Genomic DNA, 15,342 nt, shown 5'->3' on the forward strand with positions numbered 1-15,342 from the left:
TGGTTAGTCTCATCCCAAATAATTTTGGTCACCTGATTCTCTATTCCTATTCTGTTTGTGTTTGTCACTCAGTCGTGTCTGACTCTTTGCAACCCCATGGACTGTAGTTCTCCAGGTTCCTCTGTCCATGGAATTCTCCAGGCAAGAATAATGGAGTGGGTTGCCATTCCCTTCTCCAGGGGGAAGGGACTCCTGATTCCTATTCTAATGCCTGTCCATTTTCCTATAAACTTTCTTCTCGGTGTTTTCTCTTATTCTAGCAGCTTTCACTTGTTTTTTTAATCTCATTTAAACTTCACAACAGCCCAGTTAGAGACGTGATAAACTTCGTTTTTGCAGGCTTATGAAAACCGGGGCTCCGGGACTTGCCCAAGGTCAGGTAACACGCTGGCATAAGCGGGAAGGAAGCCAGGTGGTCTCCGGTTACCGGTGCAGCGGCTTTGCGCTAGGCCGTGGTAACTTTCCTTCCCCTTGGCTATCCAAATATGGACAACATCGCTAAATTTTCCAGTTCGCTGCAGGTTCCACTGAACCATTCTCCTTCCTCATCCCTGGGCTGGTGCGGTGTGTGCATAGCTGGGAGCGGACGCGCGAAGGCGGCCAGACCCCCTCGCCCCAGGTTTACCGACAAAGAGACTGCTCCTGGGCCTGGGGACGCCAAGGGGGCCCTTCCTCCCTGCGAAGGCAGGCGGCACGTTCCTCTCCGGGAAACAGCGCGAGTGGAAAGGTGGGGGCCGGTTTAGGTGCCCGCGATAGCAGGAGGGGCAGCCCAGCGACACTCGGGCCAGCACGTAGGATACACACGTCTCCGCGTCCTCTGCGCCGCACGAGCATCCTGGGTGTGGAGACTTCACCCCGTCCACGAATCCCTCGCACCATGCGCCCGCGTGCCATTCTTCCTTCTCCCGAGCCGGCCGCGCTGTGCCGGGTGTCGGGGTGCGCGTCGGACCCGCTCCCTGAATTTCCAGCGCCCGGAACACCTGCTCCGCGCGCAGCCGGGAGGCCGTTGCCCCCGGAGACCGCTCAGAAGCCTCAGGTCCCCTGTCGTCCCCGCGTGACCCACCGCTCCCAGCGCAACAGTTGGCGGGCCAGGCGGTGCGCGCGCTCCCCGGGCCGTGCGCGCCAGGCGCGCCGGGCGGCAGGGCGGCAGGCGCGGGCAGGGGTCGCAGCGCGGGAGCCTGGCGCTCCCCCAGGCGCGGGCCCGGCCCCTCTCCAGATGCTGCCGCACGCCGGCCGCCCCCCCGTGCGCCAGTGCCTCCCCGGGCGCCCAGTGCGCAGGCGCCGGCCGTGAGGAGCGACCGTGCGCCGGGCTCCAGCGGGTCGGAGCGGCGGTAGCGGCGGGGACCCGGGGACTGGCGGACTGACGGGCGGACGGGCCATGTCGCCCCGCATCTGCTGAACTGGAGTGCCCAAGGATGTCTGCGCTGAGGAAGGTGCGAGCCGCCGGGGCCGGAACCGCGCTGGGACGGGGCTCGGGGCGCTAGAGCCGTCGGGGGTTGCGGGGGGGGGGCGCGAGGGAGGCCCGGCGGGACGGACAGCTGGGACCCCGAGAGGGCGGTCGGGTGGGGGACGAGGAGCCCGAGGCAGCCTGTGCGACGGGTCCCCTCACCCTGGGCTGCCGGGTGTGTGGGAACGGGCGCAGAGCGGGGCTTAGCTGAGGGGTGACATTCTCAGCTCGGCCAGGCAACCTGGGGGACCCGCGGAGACCCGGGAGGGAGCTGCACGCCGGGCTCCGGCTGGGCACCGCGAGGGGATGGGGGCGGCAGGCAGCAAACGGCGCCCCCTCCCCCGCCCGGCGCAGGCGGGGGACGCCGACCGCCCCTGGGAAGGCGAGGAAGGTGCCGGGAGCCCGGGCGGCGCGCGGGGGGCGCGGGGGGCGCGCAGCAGGGAGGCCGGAGGGTTTGCTCGAGCCGGGGCGCGGCGCCCGAGGCGCCTGGGGGGCTGGTGGAGCGTGCCGGGAGGGTGGCCGCCGGCTCTCCAAGTGGGAGCGGAGCGCGGGGGCTTTTTCGGGGCGGTTGCTAAGCGAGGCGCTACCCGGCGCTGGATTCTGTAACCAAGCCTCCCCCGGCAGCGGCTGTTGCCGTTCTGGGCTCGCTCGCTAACGGTAGCAGGAGAAATAAGGAAGATGTCATTATTACAGCCTGGGCGGCGAGGGGTGGGGGCGGCGGGCACGGGGGCCACCTGGAGGGCCAGCTGGGTGCCAGGCGCCCGGCACCCCTCTCCAGCGTGCGGCGCCGAGAGACGCGGAGCAGAGTGGACGGGACGCGGCGGGGGCTGGGCGGAGAGTCAGGGGCGGCGAGGGGGCGGCGGGGCGCAGAGCCCCCGGCCCCGCAGGTGTGCAAGGGGGAGGGCGGTGAGAATGAGCTCGGGGGGCGACCTGCGTCGGAAACTCAGGACTCGCTTCTCCGGCGCTCGCGCCTCTCGAGAACGTGGTCAGGTCTCCTGCGTGTCGTTTCCCCGGTGGATGGCGACTCGGCCGGGCTCGGGATTCGGAACTCAGGACTTGTCCGTGCGGCTGGCTGGCTCCTATCGATCAAAAATAAAGCGATCGGCAGCGAGTCCTTCCTGTGATTAATTCTGCCAGCATGGGCTGTGGGTGGTTTTGGAGCCGGAAATGTAAAGCGCACCTGCTGTTTCTGGCATCCGAAGAGGATTTCTGACTCGGGCTCTCCCGAGGGGCCTCAGCCTCGGGGGGGTCTTGGGCCTGTGCCCATGGCCACCAACTCTCGCGTCCTGTTGGCCACTGTGTCTGATTGGAACTCGCGGGCCTGGTAATTATGACTTAAGGAAGACTCTTACTTGAAGATGTAAATCGATTTTTATTAGTTATTAGAAAATCCCCCAGCGTCTCAGTGTGGCCTGAGGGACCCCAGCCTCGTCCAAAAGGACCCTTTCTCTTCTTCGAATCCGACACCACAGAGCCCTCTCCCCTCCCCCACACCTTGGAAGGAGCGTTTGGGTTTGAGTTAAAGTGCAACATCGTTTTCATTTTAACTTCCTTTATATTCTCCGCAAAAGATAATAGGTAACCAAGGCAAAAAATGGTGAAATGATGAAAAAATGGTAATTTTTGGCAGGTCAAGTTGTTACTCTGGTGTTTAAAAAAATGTCATTAATCAGGATTTTCCAGTAGCCAAATTGTCTTGTGCAGGCGGCTGGGTGACTCACAGATTTGGCTCTGATAGTAATTGTAGAGTGTGTGTACCATTTCCTTTTAGATGGTGTGACTTTCTCATTGCTTGGAAGGGAACAAATTAGAACATTTTATGCCCCACATCTGGCAGCAGGACCAACGGGCTGTGGGGGACACTTTCTGCCCCAGCACGTCTGGGCTGGGAGAGTTCAGGTCCCAGTGGATCAACACCGTGAGAAGCAACAGTGCTGTCCTGGAGGCCGAGGCCCATCCTCACCACCACGTCCCCGCCCGGCTCGCTCGGGTCAATGTTCCATCAGCGGGGCTTGCTATGTGTGCAAGCTTCTCCTGTCCTCCTGTGCTTTCCATCCTCAGTCTCCTCTGCTCTTGGTTAAGAAATAAGCCCAGGATGACTTGTCCTAGCGACCAATCATGTTGTATCTGCATATTACATTTCAAGTTAAAGAGCAAAGTGAATTCTGTGTAAATAACCCACGGTGATGAAGTAACTAGCAGCCCAAAGATCTTTTCTGAAATACGTATTCTATGCAACTTTATACAAAGTGATGCTGCTAGAGACAGAAATAAACATGTATTTATTCACCAGTGTGTTAGTGCCTTAGGTTTCTTGTGTTGTAGATGACTTAATAGCAATGTATCTTATTTTTAGAGAATTCATATGCTTTTGCATCATTTCTCCCCAGTGACAGAATGTGTCCCCCTTTGGCAGTCTAATGCTTCTCTCGTTTTTGCCTATTTCATTTTTGAAATTGGTGGAAATTTCACATTATACACTAAAAGTGAAAAGACACTGCAAAGCTTGAGTCACATCAGATTCCAGATACCCAGAATCCAACCATTCCTGAAACTAAATTCTAATGTTGTAAAGACTGTGAGAGGACTTGCTATCTGTGTGTTTAACAGAGTGTCTTCCATCATGTCCCTACATGATGAAGTTGAAGAAATGCTGGCATTCTTTTCTATTTGAGGAAAAACTTCATGATTTCTCAGTTCCTTAAGGAGTTGAGTGATACACATTTTGATCATAGATTTTAAAGGGAAATTAATTAAATGTATTCTTTATTGACCCTTGGAACGGATACGCCATGGTCATTCACTAGATACAATAAAAGTAACAGTGATTCATCATTTTGTCCAGATGGGAGTCATATTTAAAGCACTGGCAGCATGTTTGTTAGAATTACAGGCCACCCAGCAGGAAGTTAGCGGGCAAAGCGTTCTCTGCAGTTAAAAATCGTTCTGATCAACCACAGCTTTACATACAAGCTACTTTTATCTTGTAACCATATTCCCAGCCGATCACCAGCTTTTAACAGTAGGTGTTGTGGTCTTCTGGACATGTGTGTCATGAAGACTGAGCCTGATAGTGTCCTGTTTATTCATGGCAGACACTCTCGTTTTCTGGGAGCTAATAATCACATGGGCCTTGGTGTTGCTGGGAAGGGCTGGGGGTGCAGAGCCCCCTAAATCCTGCATCTGTGGCTGGGAGAGCCTTCCCCTTCACAGCGCCCAGGACTTAACTACAAACTACAGTTTGGCGTCAGTGCTCATCTCCTGAGCAAAGACAGTGGGCATCCACGGCTGAGGCCAGCCCTTCCTTTCTGCAGGGGCCTGTGCGCCGGCCACACCTGCCTTGAAGAGCCTGTCAGGCAGCAGCTCCGGGGCCCTGGAGGGTCCCCTGCCGTCAGCACCGCCCGCTTCCAGCACCGCCCGCTTCCGCCCACATTCCCACAGGAGCGGCAGCTGGGGTTACTCTTCAGCGTACACACCCCTCTTTAATCATCCGCAGGGGCTTTTCCAGGACCCTGGTTGGGATCTGGCTTTCTTGCTGAGTCTCTGAGGAGTTCGACTTGCCAGGCCGAGTCCAGTCTCTGTGGTCCGTGTCTCCTGTTCTCTGGGATAACTGCGCGCTGACTTCCTCGGAGCCGGCCTCGCTGCTTTTACGGTTAGGCTGTGGGGCCCGCCCTCTGCTCAGAGCAGGCTCCTAGTTGATAAGGAAGTCAGGCCTCCATCCGTCTCCCAGGCGGACGGTCTCTGGGAAGAGGATGGCATTTCTTCTCAGCTGAGAACGGTTTGAGGAGAGGAAAGCTTTGGGAGGTAAATCTGAAAGGATGTAGGTCCAACACCACGCAGCCTGGGGTGACGGGGTGGGGGCGGAGGTAGCCTGTCTGGAAGGGAAGTCAGAGCCCAGGACGGCCGGGCCACGGTGGATGGATGCACTTAGTCCTAGGACGTCACTGGTGTCCAGAGTCAGGGAGGGCCTGAAACCATCGTTCCTGCTTCATTTTCAGTTTTGTCAACCAAGAATCCCCTTTTGAAGTGGATGTCTGTCCCGACCACCCAGTGGGATGTAGAGGTTTTAGTTTCCCTTCCAGTTTTCTCTTCAATGCGCTCACCTTGTCCTTCACCCACTGACACCGTTCTCTGGTATCCCTTTTTGTGTGTATACTCAGGGGAAAAAAAAACAATAAAAGTAATTTTTGCTAGAAAGGAATAAATGTTTGCAACCAGCCCTGCATAAAATCTTATACACATGCATAAAATCATATCAACATTGGTTAAAAAGTAAATCTATGTAAATAAGAAAGAAAGAAAGTGAAGTCGCTCAGTTGTGTCCGACTCTCTGCTCCTCCATCCACGGGATTTCCCAGGCAAGAGTACTGGAGTGGGTTGCCATTTCCTTCTCCAGGGGATCTTTCTGACCCAGGGATCGAACCCAGGTCTCCCACATTGTAGGCAGACACTTTAACCTCTGAGCCGCCACGAACGAAATCTAAATAAACCTTTGTAAATCTATGTACATATGTATGTGTTAGTCGCATAGTTGTGTCCAACTCTTTGAGACCCCATGGACTGTAGCTCACCAGGCTCCTCTGTCCATGGAATTCTCCAGGTTAGAATACTGGAGTTGGTTGCCACTCCCTTCTCAGGGGGATCTTCCCAACCCAGGGATGGAATCCTGGTGCCCCTCATTGCAGGCAGATTCTTTACTGTCTGAGTCACCAGGGAAGCCAATGGTACTTGTAAATCTAAGTGCCGTTATCTTTTTAAAACATGGGCCATACTCTGCATGAATGAAAAAAGCACTGACATGGTCTCCCGGGGCCCATAGAGTACACATTTTAAGCCAGGAAACATAAAATTAGGCTTTGAGCAAAACGGAAATTTGCCCTACCAGTTTTGGACAATGCCGACCAACAGCTTTTTATATTGGCTATAGGTAGCAGCTAGGAATGAGGGTTCTGGAGTCAGAACCCTGGGTGGCTGAGTGGCACTGGCAGCTTATTTGCCCTCATTATGTTTTCATCTCTCATCACTACATGAAGGATACAGTATTAATGTGGTGGTGTTGTCAGGAGGATTAAATGAATTGATGCGCGTGAGGCAATTAAAAGTGTGCATAGTAAATGCCCAATACATGCCCACTGTTTTGATTGTGAAGAAGTGAGACTGGGGCCCAGGTTGAGCCATCCTGCACTGGATGTAATCAAGCCACTCTCCAGTTTCCCATAAAACTTAGATATTACTGTTTCTAGTCTTCTTTTACTTTCTTATATATCTGTTTTGCCACCTCTTTCCAAAAAGTGTTTTGACTCACCAACGAAAGGATGAGATTGAAGAAATGAAATAGACAGTCAGAGCCAACAAGTATGGTAACCACAGGGTTAACACGGTCCTTTCAGTCTGAGTTCCTGGGATGTTGTTCAGTTGCTAAGTTGTGTTCAACTCCTTGCAACCCCATGGACTGCAGCACGCCAGGCTCCCCTGTCCTTCACTGTCTCCTGGAGTTTGCCCATTGAGTTGGTGATGCCATCCAACCATCTCATCCTCTGTTGCCCCCTTTCTCCTCCTGCCCTCAGTCTTTCCCAGCATCAGGGTCTTTTCTAATGAGTCATCAGGTGATCAAAGTATTGGTGCTTCAGCTTTGGCATCCTGGAAGCCAACTTGACAAAAGCAGAAGACACAGCCCTCACTCCATTCCCTTATTGAGTGGGCACTGCAGACTCGTTTTCAGTGAAGAAAATATTTTCTTGAGTGCTGAATCTTAAAAGATGCTCTCTTGGAAGACTTTGTGTACAGGAGTTGGGATATAGCATGTACATCAGTTATACCAACACAGAAGTGTTTTTCACGATTACAACAGAATTTGAAGGAAACCAAAAGAAAACACACACCGACAACCCACAAGAGGGTCAGTGACCTTTTCCTTGTATTTCCACATTCCCTCCATGACCAGATGGGAAACTGCGGGCTTGGGAGTCGTACTCTGGGCCCCAGACCTTCCCCTGGTCTGTTTCGTGAACCGTTTATATTGAGTTCAAGCTGTGCGTCTTAGGGACGATGTGGATTTCTTGGGTGGCCTTGTCTTATGTGCACAGTGCTTTCAGGTAGCAGCCCGGTTCGTGGGTGTGACTCCTCCCGGCGGAGGCGTCCTTGCCGCTTCTTCCTCCGTGCTGCCTGCTCCCAGTGTGCCCGGCCCAAGGCCCACTCGCCCGCCCCGGGGAGGGGAGCTCCAGCCCCCAGGGGCGAGGGAGCTGCTTCAGCGGCCCTCCCGCTGCCTTCCTCGTGTGTCTGCGATGGGGGGGCCCCACACCCCTTGAGGGGTCCCCTGTCCTTGTAGAAGGACAGCCTGCCAGCCCAGCTCCACGCCTGCCTGTGAGAGGACGGAGGGCACTCTGCTCGCCGTGCCGACGTGCCGTCCTCTGCCGTCACCATGGCCCCGGCTTGGTGGGAACACTCCCTCACCAGCTCCGATTTTCCTCGTGGTTATCGTCTCACGCCTCGAGCTGCTTGTCCCCAGACCCTCGATGTCAGGACGCGTCTGTCAGGAGAAGTGGGGAATGCACAGGTCCCCCCATGGATTGCATCGCTCAGTGAACTCTCAGCTGGACTCGAGAATGCACCACCGGCTGACCCCTTCACAGCCCTGAGAGAGGTTCCTCAGTTGCCTAGGGCTTCTCTGACTTTTTTGAATCTCACCGAGACAGGTAAACCTTACAAGCACGGCAGCAGATTTGCCTGTCTTATGAAATCTTTGGCTCTTTAAAAATAATTTCTGGGAGAGAATTCCCTGGTGGTACAGTGGTTAGGACTCTGCGCTACCAAGGGCCCGCATTTAATCCCTAGTCAGGAAGCTAAGATCTCGTAAGCCACGAGGCATGCCCTCGCACCTAACCCAAATAATTTCCATTTTCTGACATTCTTTGTAATACTTTAACAGTTTCTAAAGAGATTTCTGAATATCTGTTTTCCAATTCTATGAGAAACTTAGTACAGGATCTGTATTATAGATACTTTAGAAGTTTCCATAAACAGGTGAATGTTGTCCTTCAAGCTTCTGCTGTGGCCGTTGTAGAACATTCCTGTGTCTACTGCATAACTGTCTAGATTATTACTATGGTTATAAGTGAAAATGAAAGTGAACGTCACTCAGTCCTCTCTGACTCTGGACTCCACAGACTGTAGTCCACCAGGCTCCTCTCTATGGGACTCTCCAGGCAAGAATACTGGAATGGGTAGCCTATCCCTTCTTCAGGGGATCTTTCCAATCAGGAATCAAACCATGTTCTCCTGCATTGCACGTGGATTTTTTACCAGCTGAGCTATCAGGGAAGCCATGGTTATAAGCAGTACATAATAAAGTATGGCTACAAGTTGTGAAAGGTTGGTTCTGCAGCTCTTTAAAGCAACCGAATAGTATTTCTTAGTCCTCAATTCATCTACTTGCTTGTTTCTCTAGTATTATTGTATTAAAAGTCACGGCAGGCATTCAATTAAAAAAAAAATCTTTTGCATATAACTAGTCTCTACAGTTTCATGTCTGGGAAGTGAAATACACTTAGGATTATATCCTAAGGAAATAATCATGAATTTACAGGAAATTAGCTAAACAGAGGTTCAGTTCAGGTTTGTTTTATAGTAAAATATTGGAAACTAGCAATAACCTGAGGTTAGATAAATTCATTATGATGCAGCACATTGTAACAAAATACACATCCATTAAAAAGGTGAAACTTAAATATTTGAATTTGAGCAAACTCTGGGAGATGGTGAAGGACAGGGAAGCCTGGTGTGCTGCAGTCCACAGGGTCTCAAAGAGTCGGACACGACTGAATGACTGAATGACGCAGCAGGGTGTCCGCCTCCTGTAACCTGAAGGACGCAGGTGACCAAACAGCACGTGAGCTGTCCTAGTCCCTCTGCTTCCCTGCGGCTGTCGTGCAGGCAGCACCGTGGGGCGTCTGGCAGGACCCAGCAGCTGCTGGGGAGGGGGCGCACCTTGCTTGGGGTGCAGACCTCGTCCCAGAGGCATCTGCACCGCTCAGCGCCACCATGTGGCGGCGTCCTCTCTCTCAGCTCAGCCTTGCTGCTCCCTCCAAGCTGTTCTCTGAGCTGTTGGCTTGGGAGGCCCAGTGTCGGTGTTGGGGCCTTTGCACAGCCCTTGTGTGTGCTCAGTTCAGTTCAGTCGCTCAGTCGTGTCCGACTCTTTGCGACCCCATGAACCGCAGCACGCCAGTCCTCCCTGTCTATCACCAACTCCCGGAGTCCACCCAAACCCATCTCCTTCGAGTTGATGGTGCCATCCAACCATCTCATCCTCTGTCGTCCCCTTCTCCTCCTGCCCTCAATCTTTCCCAGCATCCGGGTCTTTTCCAATGAATCACTTCTTCGCATGAGGTGGCCAAAGTATTGGAGTTTCAGCTTCAGCATCAGTCCTTCCAATGAACACCCAGGACTGATCTCCTTTAGGATGGACTGATTGGATCTCCTTGCAGTCCAAGGGACTCTCAAGAGTCTTCTCCAACGCCACAGTTCAAAAGCACCAATTCTTCAGTGCTCAGCTTTCTTTATAGTCCAACTCTCACATCCATACATGACCACTGGAAAAACCATAGCGTTGACTAGACGGACCTTTGTTAGCAAAGTAATGTCTCTGTTTTTTAATATGCTGTCTAGGTTGGTCATAACTTTCCTTTCAAGGAGTAAGCGTCTTTTAATTTCATGGCTGCAGTCACCATCTGCAGTGATTTTGGAGCCCAGAAAAATAAAGTGTGACACTGTTTCCCCATCTATTTGCCATGAAGTGATGGGACTGGATGCCATGATCTTAGTTTTCTGAATGTTGAGCTTTAAGCCAACTTTTTCCCTCTCCTCTTTCACTTTCATCAGGAGGCTCTTTAGTTCTTCTTCACTCTCTGCCATAAGGGTGGTGTCATCTGCATATCTGAGGTTATTGATATTTCTCCCGGCAATCTTGATTGCAGCTTGTGCTTCCTCCATCTCAGCGTTTCTCATAATGTACTCTGCATATAAGTTAAATAAGCAGGGTGATAGTATACAGCCTTGATGTACTCCTTTTCCTATTTGCAACCAGTCTGTTGTTCCATGTCCAGTTCTAACTGTTGCTTCCTGACCTGCATATAGGTTTCTCAAGAGGCAGGTCAGGTCATCTGGTATTACCATCTCTTGAAGAATTTTCCACAGTTTATTGTGATCCACACATCAGCGTCTGTCAAAGATGTGCGCTCTGCTGGGGTCCGCTTTCTGGGTCCCTCTGCTTTATCAGAGGCCCGCGGAAGCACTTGTGGTACGAGCTGGCTTCTGGGTGTGTTGAACCGGGACAGATTTTCTTGGTCCCCAGGTGGTCCTTCCATAGCCAGGCTCTGTCTGGTGGCTCTGCCTCCGTCATCCTCACCAGCCAGGACGGGGAGATGTTGGGGGACCACGCAGTGTGGTCCTGACCCTGTGGCCTCTGTCACATGCCACGTGCACCTCAAGGGAGGTGGGAAAGAAGAGGAAAAGCTTTGCGGTCAGCTGACTCTTTCTGTGAAACGTTCCTCGTTTCTTTTCTGGAACTTCTCCAGAATCTTTGCCTCCTATCCCATCAGCCCTGATCAGTTCCAGCAAGAAGGATGGACCTTGTTTGGGTTTAGGTTCATCTTCAGCCGCTCCTCAGACCGTGTCTGGTGTCCCCGAGGCCATGCAGACAAGGGGGCACCATGGGAAAAGCTGGGGAACAGCTGATTATCCTCAAAAATCAGAGAGAATGGCTGTCTGGGCATCACCAGGAGTGTCTGTCACCGGGCTTGTCTGATTTTTAAACTGCCTGGGACACATAATACTGTAATTTAATAATGTCTTAAAGGAATTTTGGTGCATCTGTGCAGTGAAAAGTTGCAGAACTGTTATAAAGTGAACGGGACCTACTGGACTCTGGACCTAGTCCACCTTTGATCAGTCATCCACCTCGGCATCATCTGATGCAATTCAAGTGTCAGTTTCTCAAGCGCCAGAAACAAGCGTGGCTCACTTCAGCATGGCAGAGCCTGCTGGCAGGACCTGGACTTGCTCTCGGCCCAGACGATGGTGAAGACGCTGGGGAGAGATGAGCCCTGTGGCAGGCTGAGGGAGCCTCTCCAGCACCCGCGGGCTCTGTCCGTGACTCGCTGTGCGAGGCCTGGCGTCCTGGGACTGCTCCTGCTGAGCTGTGCGGGTGGGGGTGTTGGTGGACCAGGGGACATATCCATGCTACCTGTGGCCCAAGGTGGGGCCCGACCTGGCCTTTCCCAGCAGAGCACTGGAGTCTAGCAGGGTGGGTGGGGCAGGTGCAGACGAGAGATGGAGTATCTCGTGCCATCCTCCAGCATGCTTCTATTTTTACCCACGTAGGGGTATTGGGAGAAACCAAGGTTTGCACTGTTGGATGTCCAGCAGGGTCCCCAGAGATGACTCCGGTTACAAAGCGTGAGCAGGCCCTGCCTCTGGGCTCCTGGTGCACCCTTCACAGCTTTCTCTGTTCTAGGCTTAGGATGTGCTTTGGAAAGTATTCAGGGTTCTCCTGGTAAGCAAGAATAGGCAAAACCTGAGGTCAGCACATTGTTGTCAGACTCATAACACATTTCCTTGGCTACCAGATCCTCTCTTTGTTATATTTATTCCACTTTTGGAGACTCATCTTTCCTGTGATATTTTTTGTTCTCTCATAGCTGGTGGTGAATTGCAGGTTGCTTGGGCTGCTTTCACACATTTCCTTTTTTTTTAATGGTCATCTAGTCTGCTAAATATTTAGAAATTACAGATTTGTACAAATTAATGACTTGGAGGTCACAACTCCATGACTTAGAAATAATTACAGTTTGTGTCTTGCTTCTTCCCCATCGCATTTTTTAAACCAAAATTGGGAACTAGCCTTTTTTTTTTTTCACTTTATATTCTTCTCTGAGAATTTGTCCAAATTTCCAAAATATTCTTTGACAGCTTGATTTTTCTTAAATTTTTATCTATTTATTTTATCTTTGGGTGCGCTGAGTCTTTGTCGCTGTGCTAGAGCTTTCTCTACTTGCAGAGAGCAGGGGCTACTTTCCAGGTGCAGTGCTTGGGCTTCTCACGCGGTGGCTTCTCTTGTTGCAGAGCGCAGGCTCTAAGGCATGCAGGCTTCCGTAGCTGCCGTGCACCGGCTTTGTAGCTCCGAGGCATGTGGGACCTTCCCAGACCAGAGATTGAACTCATGTCTCCTTGACAGGGATGAATTGCAAAGTGAATTCTTAACCATTGAACCACCAGGGTAGATTCTTAACCATTGGATCAGCAGGGAAGCCCTTAGACAATTTGACTTCAATTGAAGTTTTAATATAATATTCTGGTATGCAGTGTTATTCAGCCACCCCCCTATTGCTCAATGTTTAAGTTGCTTACAGAGATTTCTGGTCATCTGTGATTAGTATCTTTTTTAGTGTTTTCTGAAGGTCTATATAATTTTTCTCTAGTAAATTCCTAGAAACAGAATTATTGGGCTAATGGCTATATCTCATGCAATAGGGTTGCTGTAAAAAGTTACCACAAACTCAGGGCTTAAAACAACAGAAAACAAGAGAAGCTCCAAATCAAGGATCCCAGAGCTGTGCTCCCTCTTGAGGGTTCAGGAAAGGGTCCTTCCTGCCTCTGCCAGCCTCTGGTGCCTGACGAAGCTCCTGAGGCTGCAGCCGCCTCTGCCTGTCTCCACGGCCCATCTCCTCTCTGTCTGTGTCTCCCTTTCTTCTACCTCAAACCTCTCTTCGGTGAACACTTGTCATTGGATCTAGGACCCACTCATAATCCGGGACTTCCTCCTCCTGTCAATGCTCTTAATTTAAACACATCTGTAAAGACCTCTTTTCCAAATAAGGTCACACTTAGAGATTTCAGGGATGCATGGGGACACTCACATACAGTGGGGGTCAGTTCAGTTAAGTCGCTCAGTCGTGTCCGACTCTTTGTGACCCTGTGAGTCACAACACACCAGGCCTCCCTGTCTATCACCAACTCCTAGGGTTCACCCAAACTCATGTCTGTTGAGTTGGTGATGCCATCCAGCCATCTCATCCTCTGTCATCCACTTCTCTTCCTGCCCTCAATCTTTCCCAGTATCAGGGTCTTTTCCAGTGAGTCAGCTCTCCGCATCAGGTGGCCAAAGTATTGGAGTTTCAGCTTCAGCATCAGTCCTTTCAATGAACACCCAGGACTGATCTCCTTTAGGATGGACTGGTTGGATCTCCTTGCAGTCCAAGGGACTCTCAAGAATCTTCTCCAACGCCACAGTTCAAAAGCACCAATTCTTCGGTGCTCAGCTTTCTTTATAGTCCAACTCTCACATCCATACATGACCACTGGAAAAACCACAGCTTTGACTAGACGGACCTTTGTTGGCAAAGTAATGTCTCTGCTTTTTAATATGCTGTCTAGGTTGGTCATAACTTTCCTTCCAAGCGTCTTTTAATTTCATGGCTGCAGTCACCATCTGCAGTGATTTTGGAGCCCAGAAAAATAAAGTGTGACACTGTTTCCCCATCTATTTGCCATGAAGTGATGGGACTGGATGCCATGATCTTAGATTTCTGAATGTTGAGCTTTAAGCCAACTTTTCCCCTCTCCTCTTTCACTTCCATCAAAAGGCTCTTTAGTTCTTCTTCACTTTCTGCCATAAGGGTGGTATCATCTGCATATCTGACGTTATTGAAATTTCTCCTGTCAGTCTTGATTCCAGCCTCTGCCTTATCCAGCCCAGCATTTCTCATGATGTACTCTGCGTATAAGTTAAATAAGCAGGGTGACAATATACAGCCTTGACGTACTCCTTTTCCTATTTGCAACCAGTCTGTTGTTCCATGTCCAGTTCTAACTGTTGCTTCCTGACCTGCATACAGGTTTCTCAAGAGGTAGGTCAGGTCATCTGGTATTCCCATCTCTTGAAGAATTTTCCACAGTTTATTGAGATCCACACAGTCAAAGGCTTTGGCATAGTCAATAAAGCAGAAATAGATGTCTTTCTGGAACTCTCTGGCTTTTTCAATGATCCAGCGGATGTTGGCAATTTGATCTCTGGTTCCTCTGCCTTTTCTAAAACCAGCTTGAACATCTGGAAGTTCACGGGTCACGTATTGCTGAAGCCTGGCTTGGAGAATTTTGAACATTACTTTACTAGCGTGTGAGAGAAGTGCAATTGTGCGGTAGTTTGAGCATTCTTTGGCATTGCCTTTCTTTGGGACTGGAATGAAAACTGACTTTTTGCAGTCCTGTGGCCACTGCTGAGTTTTCCAAATTTGCTGGCATATTGAGTGCAGCACTTTCACAGCATCATCTTTTAGGCTTTGAAATAACTCGAATGGAATTCTATCACCTCCGCTAGCTTTGTTTGTAGTGATGCTTTCTAAGGCCCACTTGACTTCACATTCCAGGATGTCTGGCTCTAGGTGAGTGATCACACCATCGTGATTATCTGGGTTGTGAAGATCTTTTTTGTACAGTTCTGTGTATTCTTGCCACCTCTTCTTAGTATCTTCTGCTTCTGTTAGGGCCATACCATTTCCGTCCTTTATTGAGCCCATCTTTGCATGAAAAGTTCCCTTGATATCTCCAATTTTCTTGAAGAGATCTCTAGTCTTTCCCATTCTATTGTTTTCCTCTATTTCTTTGCACTGATTACTGAGGAAGGCTTTCTTATCTCTCCTTGCTATTCTTTGGAATTCTGCATTCCAATGGGTATATCTTTCCTTTTCTCCTTTGCTTTTCACTTCTCTTCTTTTCACAGCTATTTGTAAGGCCTCCTCAGACAGCCATTTTGCCTTTTTGCATTTCTTTTTCTTTTGCATTAAACAGTGGGGATACCCAAGTTCAAAGGGAACCAACATCCCAGGAACTTTGAAATTGCT

The 15,342-nt window shown here is 50.8% G+C and overlaps 1 protein-coding gene across 1 annotated transcript in view; it reads left to right on the forward strand.

The window, feature by feature from the left end:
* The first annotated feature begins 1,321 nt into the window (after positions 1-1,321).
* DLGAP2 (DLG associated protein 2) overlaps positions 1,322-15,342 on the forward strand; it is a 590,155-nt gene continuing 576,134 nt past the window's right edge. Inside the window, exon 1 of the mRNA XM_043454559.1 lies at positions 1,322-1,433. The gene's annotated coding sequence lies outside the window, so the exon portion shown is untranslated. The remainder of the gene's footprint in view (positions 1,434-15,342) is intronic.

The sequence above is a fragment of the Cervus canadensis genome, chromosome 31 (assembly GCF_019320065.1).
Source record: "Cervus canadensis isolate Bull #8, Minnesota chromosome 31, ASM1932006v1, whole genome shotgun sequence".
Classification (NCBI taxonomy): domain Eukaryota; kingdom Metazoa; phylum Chordata; class Mammalia; order Artiodactyla; family Cervidae; genus Cervus; species Cervus canadensis.